We start from the raw sequence: 8,967 nt of genomic DNA, 5'->3' as shown, positions 1-8,967 counted from the left end.
CAATTTCATCGTTTATATTTTAGTAGACTTAAAATATGATAGGAAATCACAAAAATAGGTTATATCTAAAAAAAATGTATGAGATTGGAAAGTTTTAAAGTGCTTTTCATGATCAGCAGCTCAAAAGTGTCCAGGAAGCAATATCTTCATTATCTAGTGTAATTGGAGACACTTTAAATTGAAAACACTTTTTCAGCTATAAAATTTGTATCTAATGTGAAATGTTGCATCCACCCTGTCTCGGCATTTCTCACAAGAATGTTGGGCCAGACATATGCCAAACTAACTGCACATTCTCTATTGCAAATGTATTCTTTTTTTAATTAGGTAGAGCAGACCTGAAGTCATACTCCAGATGCAGTGTTACACAGCCCTATGAAATTGGAGCAAGATATCTCGTGCTCAAAAAATAAAACACAAAAGTCTGTAGACACCAAAGATGATGTAAAACTACAATGCAGGTCAGTGTTCTTTATATAGCAAATATAAATAACCAACTTCTGGGCTTGAGCCCTTCATCAAGGTATGGTAAAATATCGGCAGGCGCCTTAACAAAATGATTGGGGAAGGAGCATGGTCCCAAAGGTAGGACATAATAGGTGGATGAGGGAGGGAGGGCACAGCAGGAAACAGGGAGGAGGATGGCTCTGACTAAAGAGGAAAGGGATGGGAAGTTAAGGAAAAGAAGACAGGGGGAAAGAGAAGTGAGGAAGAATGGAGAGTAGGTTAGCAGAAACCAGAGAAGTCCATGTTAATGTTGGAAAGTGCCCAGGTGGAAAATCGTGTTTTTTCTCCAATTTACGGAATAGTATGTGAGGCCATGGGCAGACGTGAGTATGGGAATAGGACGCAGAATTGAAATGGTTGGACACTGGGAGATCCCTGTCACTGATGTGGACTGAGCAAAGGTGCTCAGCGAAGCGATCTCACAGTTTGCACCCAGTCTATCCAATGTAGAGAAGGCCACAAAGGGAGCACTGTGTGAGAGATGGGAAAATTGACCTAAAATTATGAACATGGAAGAAACTAAAGTTCATCAGTAAAATGGCTGAAACCAGTTCAAACAGGATAAGTTTGGGGCTTAGGATGCAGGAAAGCAGAGTCAGCACGATTAACATAAGAATCTTCTATCCTTTGTGACAAGACCATAGGACTAAGATAAGGAATGGTAAGGTACAATAGAATGTAGGAAGTTGAGGTAGTCTGGATCAGATAAGGGTCTCCTAGCCCTGGACAGAAGTACCAAGTCATACATTTCTAATTAGCTAACCATACACAGATTTATACATATGAAATTAGCCAACCCTAGATAGAATGAGTCAACTCTGCATATCAAGAGACTGTAGCCCTGAGAATCAGGAAGGTGTGAATAAGGACAATGACATGAAGGGACACCGACAGGATAACCCCCCCTGGTTCTCCAAGTATACTGAAATTGCACGTAGGCAGGCAGGATTGCCTAATGCCAAACCTCTCCAGCAGGAGGCAGAAGAATGTAAGGGGGAGGGTATTCCTACACTGAAATCAACTGTATAAAAGTTGGGTGAGCCCCAGTGTGTGTGTGTATTCCCAGGGTAAGGGGAAGCACCCAACTTTGCATTGTTGTAGTAATAAATGTTCTTTGTTCTCAATTTTTGTCTCGAGCAATTTCTTTAAAGGTACTTTAATTTCTAACAAATGGGGGCTCGTCCGGGATCACACTCCCTCCACTGACAGAGTACCCCGACGACGAGAGTAGGTGCACCCTGGCTGATTCAGCTGGACTCACGGGCGACGGGTGGCTGGTCAGTGGAAGAAGCGAGTGATATCCGAGAAGAGGCATTGAGAACAAACGGCGGAAGGACGCGCGCTAGAGCAGTACTGCCAGAACTCGGTAAGAGTATTTTACTTGTTCCTAAGTATGGGAATAGCGGGCAGTAGAGATGAGAGTCCTGACACAGGACGTGACCACCAGATAGCTACGTACAGCCCGCTTGGGATGATGTTATCTGAGTGGGGCACAGGAAAGACCCGCGGTAAAGACAAACTGACGACGGTCAGGTATTGTTGTAATGAATGGGTGGAATACCCGGTTAAAGGGAGCTCCGTGTACTGGCCAAAATTCGGATCCGAGGATGAATGGATGTGTGAAGCTTTGAACTTATGGCTCTATCAAAACCAGAAAGACAATGTTGAGAGCAGGGAATATGCAGCCTGCTGGCTCAAGGGATCCATTGAACAGCTGGTTTTGAATGAGAAAGAATCCAGGGATAAGAGAGAGGAGGAACCTCTTGTCCCTGAATCACAGGGTTGGGATGTGTTACATTCCCTCCCTCCACCCTATGTTCCTCCTATGCCGGCTCCTATCTTTCCTTCCCCTCCTATGACCTACCCTTCTGCACCTTCCCCACCTCCCCCACCACTAGAGAAGAGAGAAGAGAGCAGGAGTGGTATGATAACTTGCTCACAAAGCACTCGATTACCACCTCTGTTGGCAGGAGAGAGAGGTAACTTTAATTCAGAACAGCGTGAGACTCTTCAGGAAGAAAGGGCAGAACCCTTTGATTCATTTCCCAGGGAGCAGGAACCCAGACCTAATAAGCCAGAAACCAATTGGATGAGACCACTGCGGGAAGTTCCCATGGGAGAGGGTCTCGGTTTCGTAAATGTGCCCCTGACCAGTACTGAAGTGTGTAACTTTAAGAAAGAACTGACCTCCCTGATAGAAGATCCCCAGGGATGTGCCGAACAGTTAGACCAATTTTTGGGACCATATATATATATACAATATGGGGGTCTCGACATAGAATCCCCAGCAGGGGAACAATTGGTACTAACAGGTTTTGTTACCAACTCAGCCCCAGACATTAAGAGAAAATTACAAAAGACAGAAAATTGGCATGAGCAGGGAATAACCCAGCTTCTACAGATCACACAAAAAGCATTTGTCCAGACATCTGAGGATAAGCAGAAAGCAAAGGCTAACATTTTGATGCAAGCAGTTAAAGGAATAGTAGATGAGTAACATGAAAAAAAGGCAGGGACTGTGTGCCAGCTCCTGAATGTTGGGAGAAGTGCAGGGAGTGGGAGAGTAGAGACCAGAGATAATTTCATAAATCACGACTTCCCACTTCAGTCACTGACCAATATTGATTAAAATTCATGCTAAAAATTAAATGTCATAAATGATCGTTTTTCAATACTGTAGAATTAGCAAATTTAACTACCAGTTAATTCCAATTTATGAAATAAATTGTATTTAAATGTGATTTTGCACAGGGAGTACCTGAGAGTTGAGTGATGTTATAACATTTGCAGGGAGAAATGTTTGCGCAAATAGGGTGAGTTCTATACATCTTAACTTTAAGTGTATGTGAGATAAAGAAAGGATCTGATGTGTAAAGTGGCTGGATCAGCCAGTTGAAGGGGGAGTGTGCATGTCCCTTTAAGTGCACTGTGGCACTTGAAATTGAGGCTTCAGGCTCTTGTCTTGCAGTTAGAGGTATGGAGCCCTATCAACACATTTAATACATTTCTTCTACACATTCAGCAGTCAAGGTCCGTGAGTTTAAAGATCACCCACCTCTGGAGAATAAAGATACCTCTGGGGATTCCTATGGGGATTCCTATAAGTTTAATCATTCATTTCTCTGGTGCATTTTCCTCTGGAGTGAAATTAATGCCTCAGCACAATTTCTCTGTATTGCCGCTGTTATTTAATTCATGATAACTTTCCCCCATTCATCAGGTTTATATTTAAATCCGGTAGTGCGGAAGTTACATTGTAAATAATCACGGAGGTAAATCCTGCGCAACTGGATTCAGCTTAATGGAGAAATAAACCTGCGAACTGGTCTATGGTGGTGTGTGAGTACTGCAATAGGTGGAATATGATTTAAATTGGTGGCATAGTTCAGAACAATTGGGTGCATAAGAATAATAATAGTCATTAAGAACTCACAGATCTTGTACCGGATGCTATTCAGTACATCTTGACTTAAGGACTGGAGAAATTGGCATGTTAGAATGAGATTGGCATGGTACCAATATTTCTTGATTCAATAATGACTCCACAAGCTCCAGGATTCATGCAGCAGAACTTTTAAGTGGAATATAATAGAAACTAGCCTGTACTTAAATTATTGTGTGTGCAATCTTCATAAGAACATCTTTTAACTTTTTTTGGTGCCTGTTTTACAGACTGTTTTAAATAAGGCCAGCTCCTGTGAGCTGTGGCACAAGGCATTTTACTTAAGGCAGAACTAAAGGTTGAATATGTTTCAAGTTCTCTTGCAGGGGCTCTTGTGCTGCAATGTCTGTTATGTACTCACTCTAACAAATTGGAGGGTTGTGCCCCATACAGACAAGCAGCTCCAACTGCATTTTAATAAGGTCTAACATATTCAAGACCCATGCAAATATGGTTTGTGTTTCATTTTACAATTTTTACACTAACACAAAGGAAAGTCAGGTTGTTATTCATTTTATTTAAATCTAGTGATTGGTTATATGTAAAAGCATGGCAAGAGGATCAACTAAAACCTGCCTGGGATGGTCCCTTCTGTGTACTTTTAATTACAGACACCGCAGTAAGAACAAGAGAGAAAGGCTGGACCCACATTCAAAGAATTAATGACAAAGTGCCATAATGTTACAATTTTATTCGTTTTTTTTAATGGTTTATTCAGTTTTTGTGTATTTTATTGCTGTTTTCAATGAGCTTTACATTTATCGTGGTTTATTCAGTTTTTGTGTATTTTATTGCTGTTTTCAATGAGCTTTACATTTATCGTGGTTTATTCAGTTTTTGTGTATTTTATTGCTGTTTTCAATGAGCTTTACATTTATCGTGGTTTATTCAGTTTTTGTGTATTTTATTGCTGTTTTCAATGAGCTTTACATTTATCGTGGTTTATTCAGTTTTTGTGTATTTTATTGCTGTTTTCAATGAGCTTTACATTTATCGTGGTTTATTCAGTTTTTGTGTATTTTATTGCTGTTTTCAATGAGCTTTACATTTATCGTGGTTTATTCAGTTTTTGTGTATTTTATTGCTGTTTTCAATGAGCTTTACATTTATCGTGGTTTATTCAGTTTTTGTGTATTTTATTGCTGTTTTCAATGAGCTTTACATTTATTGTTGTTTATTCAGTTATTGTTATATTTTATTGCTGCTTTCAATGGGTTTTACTTTCATTGTTGTTTTACTCATTTTTTGGAATATTGTTCGTTGATGTTTTAAGTCCCCCTGGAATAGGGGCAGCAGAGGTTACAATTCAGCTCCTTTAGAATGTAGACAGGGCATAGATTTAATGTATAGTCATAATGGGATATAAGGGATCCCAATATGGACCAGGGGAATTAAACAGCTTTAGTGGAGTACATCTAATTTGTATCATAGCCTACACAGGTATTAAAGACAGGAGTTTTGAAGCGATAGCACAAAGGACATGGTGGGACAAAGACAGACAGAATGGTAGTCAGCATTGTACATGTAACAGAGAGAGAGAGAGTTAATACATATGCTAATGTACACAGACAGGCTGCAACTCACAAGTTCAATGATATATATGCTAATGTTAGCAGACAAGCTGCAACACACAGTTAAATCACAAGAAACAATCCCCCCCCTGCTTGGTCACTTTTCATCACCCCATGAAAGGGAGCACCAGTTTCCAACAACGTGAGCTGCTTGACACTTTAATATCAGGCTCCAAACAGCCTTCGGAGATCGGTGGCCCTAGGGTTCGGGGCTGAAGAGGACATCAGATACGAGCCACAATCAAACGGAACCGCCTGACTACTGCTACTCGTTCGCTGCTGAAGGCAGCGCTTCTCATAGACTGCTACTTGTTCGCTGCTGAAGGCAGCGCCTCTCACAGACTTCGTCGGGACAACACTTACAAAGGTCGTGTGCTTCAAAGACACTGCTTCAATATTTCAACGTATGGGATGGACTAGACTCTTTACTGAGAACTGGAGCCTGATACTCCAAACCCTAATAAGCAGCTGGACTCACTCCCCTGACCTTCATGGTGCTCCCCTACCTAAAGACTTTACACAGACATTACAATTCGGTTATTGACCAGCTGGGTAAAACTACACCTTACACTTGAAAGATCAGTGTTACTGATCTAAAAGAAAAGTGAGGAGAGGGGGGGTGGGGATCAGTCACACTGACACTAGTAACCAAAGATCAGTAACACTGATCATGGTGAAAGATCAGTATTACTGATCTAAAAGAAAAGTGAGGATTGTGAGAGATGGGAAAATTGACCTAAAATTATGAACATGGAAGAAACTAAAGTTCATCAGTAAAATGGCTGAAACCAGTTCAAACAGGATAAGTTTGGGGCTTAGGATGCAGGAAAGCAGAGTCAGCACGATTAACATAAGAATCTTCTATCCTTTGTGACAAGACCATAGGACTAAGATAAGGAATGGTAAGGTACAATAGAATGTAGGAAGTTGAGGTAGTCTGGATCAGATAAGGGTCTCCTAGCCCTGGACAGAAGTACCAAGTCATACATTTCTAATTAGCTAACCATACACAGATTTATACATATGAAATTAGCCAACCCTAGATAGAATGAGTCAACTCTGCATATCAAGAGACTGTAGCCCTGAGAATCAGGAAGGTGTGAATAAGGACAATGACATGAAGGGACACCGACAGGATAACCCCCCCTGGTTCTCCAAGTATACTGAAATTGCACGTAGGCAGGCAGGATTGCCTAATGCCAAACCTCTCCAGCAGGAGGCAGAAGAATGTAAGGGGGAGGGTATTCCTACACTGAAATCAACTGTATAAAAGTTGGGTGAGCCCCAGTGTGTGTGTGTATTCCCAGGGTAAGGGGAAGCACCCAACTTTGCATTGTTGTAGTAATAAATGTTCTTTGTTCTCAATTTTTGTCTCGAGCAATTTCTTTAAAGGTACTTTAATTTCTAACAACTGGATGCAGTAGATCATTCCTGCAGATACAGAAATGAAGTGTCGCCTTCACTTGAAAGGACTGTTCGGACCCCGAATTGCAGTGAGGGTTTTCTCTTGTAATAAAGGCCAATATACTGCCTTCCTAATTGCTTTTTCTTCTTTATTCAGAAACTTTAATTACCTATTATTTAGTCACAATTTGATCATCTTGTTTCAGTTGTGTTTCAATCTATTTGTTTATTCACTTTGTCAAATTGGCAGACATTCAGTTCTTTCACAGATTGACAGCAATTGTTGCAAATGTTACAGCGTTAGCAAATAATGAGCAGCTGGGAAAACACACATGAATTAAAGACCTGAAACATGGATGCTGCCTGACACATTTACTTCCTCCAGTTCAATATTTTCTTAAGATTCCAGTCAAGTGTCAGCAGTTTTTGTGTTTCTCATTCTTACAGCTTCCAGGTCTAGAGTCGCGATGAATAGTCTCAAATATCTTCAGGATTCTCGGTCCTGAATACCTACTGATTTTTACAGGAGAGAGTAGTGTGAGTATTTGTTAAAAGTACATCATGCAAACATGATTTGGCTTTAGTTGTGATGCCAACATTTTATTACATAAACAAATAATTGGGATATTATGTAGGCTACATTGCAGATAAAGATAATTCTGGCAAGGGAGGCATTGGAACAGTATCCCTTCATGAGTCAGTGCCTTTATCCTTTTGAAAGTATAGGGTATTGAGTAGACTTAAAGTGTATTGTATGCATGCATGAATCACCAATGACTTCAGTAATTTGAACAAAACTGGGAAGAGGATATCTTGGTGATTTGATGAAACATTTGTTTTCAAATTACGCCAGTTTCAATGTCTTTTGGTTCATTGCTCATTCTGCCTTTTATACCAGAACAAGATGTCACACAGCTCTCCAGATACCACTATTTGGAGGAGGAGCACACATTAAGTAAAACTAGCACTAGAAAATGTCAATTTACCAAAAAAAGAAATTTGCTGCCACCTGGTAGTTTCGTGGACAATTTTTCATATTTCCCAAATTCCTGATAGGATAATCTGTTCATTATTATTGCAACAAATTATGTAAGTGTTATCAACAAAAGCTAATTAGCCATTTATCAAGAAGGAAGGAAACTACATTTACCTTGCAACACCTTTGATAATATTGAAGAACTACAGTGTTTTCATAGTTATTGCGGAGCATGGCAACTATTGTGTGCTCAGAAGTGTGCAATAATAATCAGATAATTCAATGAAGGTTAAAGGAAATATTATTGATGGCCACTCGGAAGAATTCCTTTGATTTGGAGAGTGGTGAAATACTCAGTATCCACAATAGATAATCTCTAATTAATATCTCTTATCAAAGGTAAATTAACATCCCCTTGGAATTGCAGTGAATGTTGGCTTGGATTGTTTTCAATCTTGGACTGAGACTTGAAAATTTCACAGATGGAACTCAGTTGATTGTTTATTCCAGTGAGCAATATGGTGTGAGGGGAGGGGGGTGTGTGAGGGGAGGGGGGTGTGTGTGAGGAGAGGGGGGTGTGTGTGAGGAGAGGGGGGTGTGTGAGGGGAGGGGGGTGTGTGAGGGGAGGGGGGTGTGTGAGGGGAGGGGGGTGTGTGAGGGGAGGGGGGTGTGTGAGGGGAGGGGGGTGTGTGAGGGGGGGGGTGTGTGAGGGGTGTGTGAGGGGAGGGGGATGTCGGGGGGAGGGGGATGTCGGAGGGTGTGAGGTGAGGGGGATGTCGGGGAGGTGTGAGGTGAAGGGGGGGTGTGAGGTGAAGGGAAGGGGATGTCGTGGGGTTGTGAGGGGGAGGGGGATGTCGGGGGGTTGTGAGGGGGAGGGGGATGTCGGGGGGTTGTGAGGGGGAGGGGGATGTCGGGGGGTTGTGAGGGGGAGGGGGATGTCAGGGGGGGTGTGAAGGGAGGGGGATGTCAGGGGGGGTGTGAGAGGAGGGGGATTTCGGGGGAGGGTGTGAGGGGGGAGGGGATGAAGATACAAACGTAGCTCCACCTCCTACCACCGTTTTCTGCTC

The 8,967-nt window shown here is 41.8% G+C and overlaps 1 long non-coding RNA gene across 1 annotated transcript; it reads right to left on the bottom strand.

The window, feature by feature from the left end:
* Nucleotides 1-7,121: 7,121 nt before the first annotated feature.
* LOC138758710 (uncharacterized) lies at nt 7,122-8,939 on the bottom strand. Its single transcript, XR_011354390.1, has 2 exons — nt 8,075-8,939; nt 7,122-7,437 (listed from the first exon to the last, which is right to left on the bottom strand). It is a non-coding gene; the product is annotated as an uncharacterized lncRNA (long non-coding RNA).
* Nucleotides 8,940-8,967: the final 28 nt, after the last annotated feature.

Source organism: Narcine bancroftii, chromosome 3 (assembly GCF_036971445.1).
Source record: "Narcine bancroftii isolate sNarBan1 chromosome 3, sNarBan1.hap1, whole genome shotgun sequence".
NCBI lineage: Eukaryota > Metazoa > Chordata > Chondrichthyes > Torpediniformes > Narcinidae > Narcine > Narcine bancroftii.
This window is presented reverse-complemented; position numbering and strand designations above follow the sequence as displayed.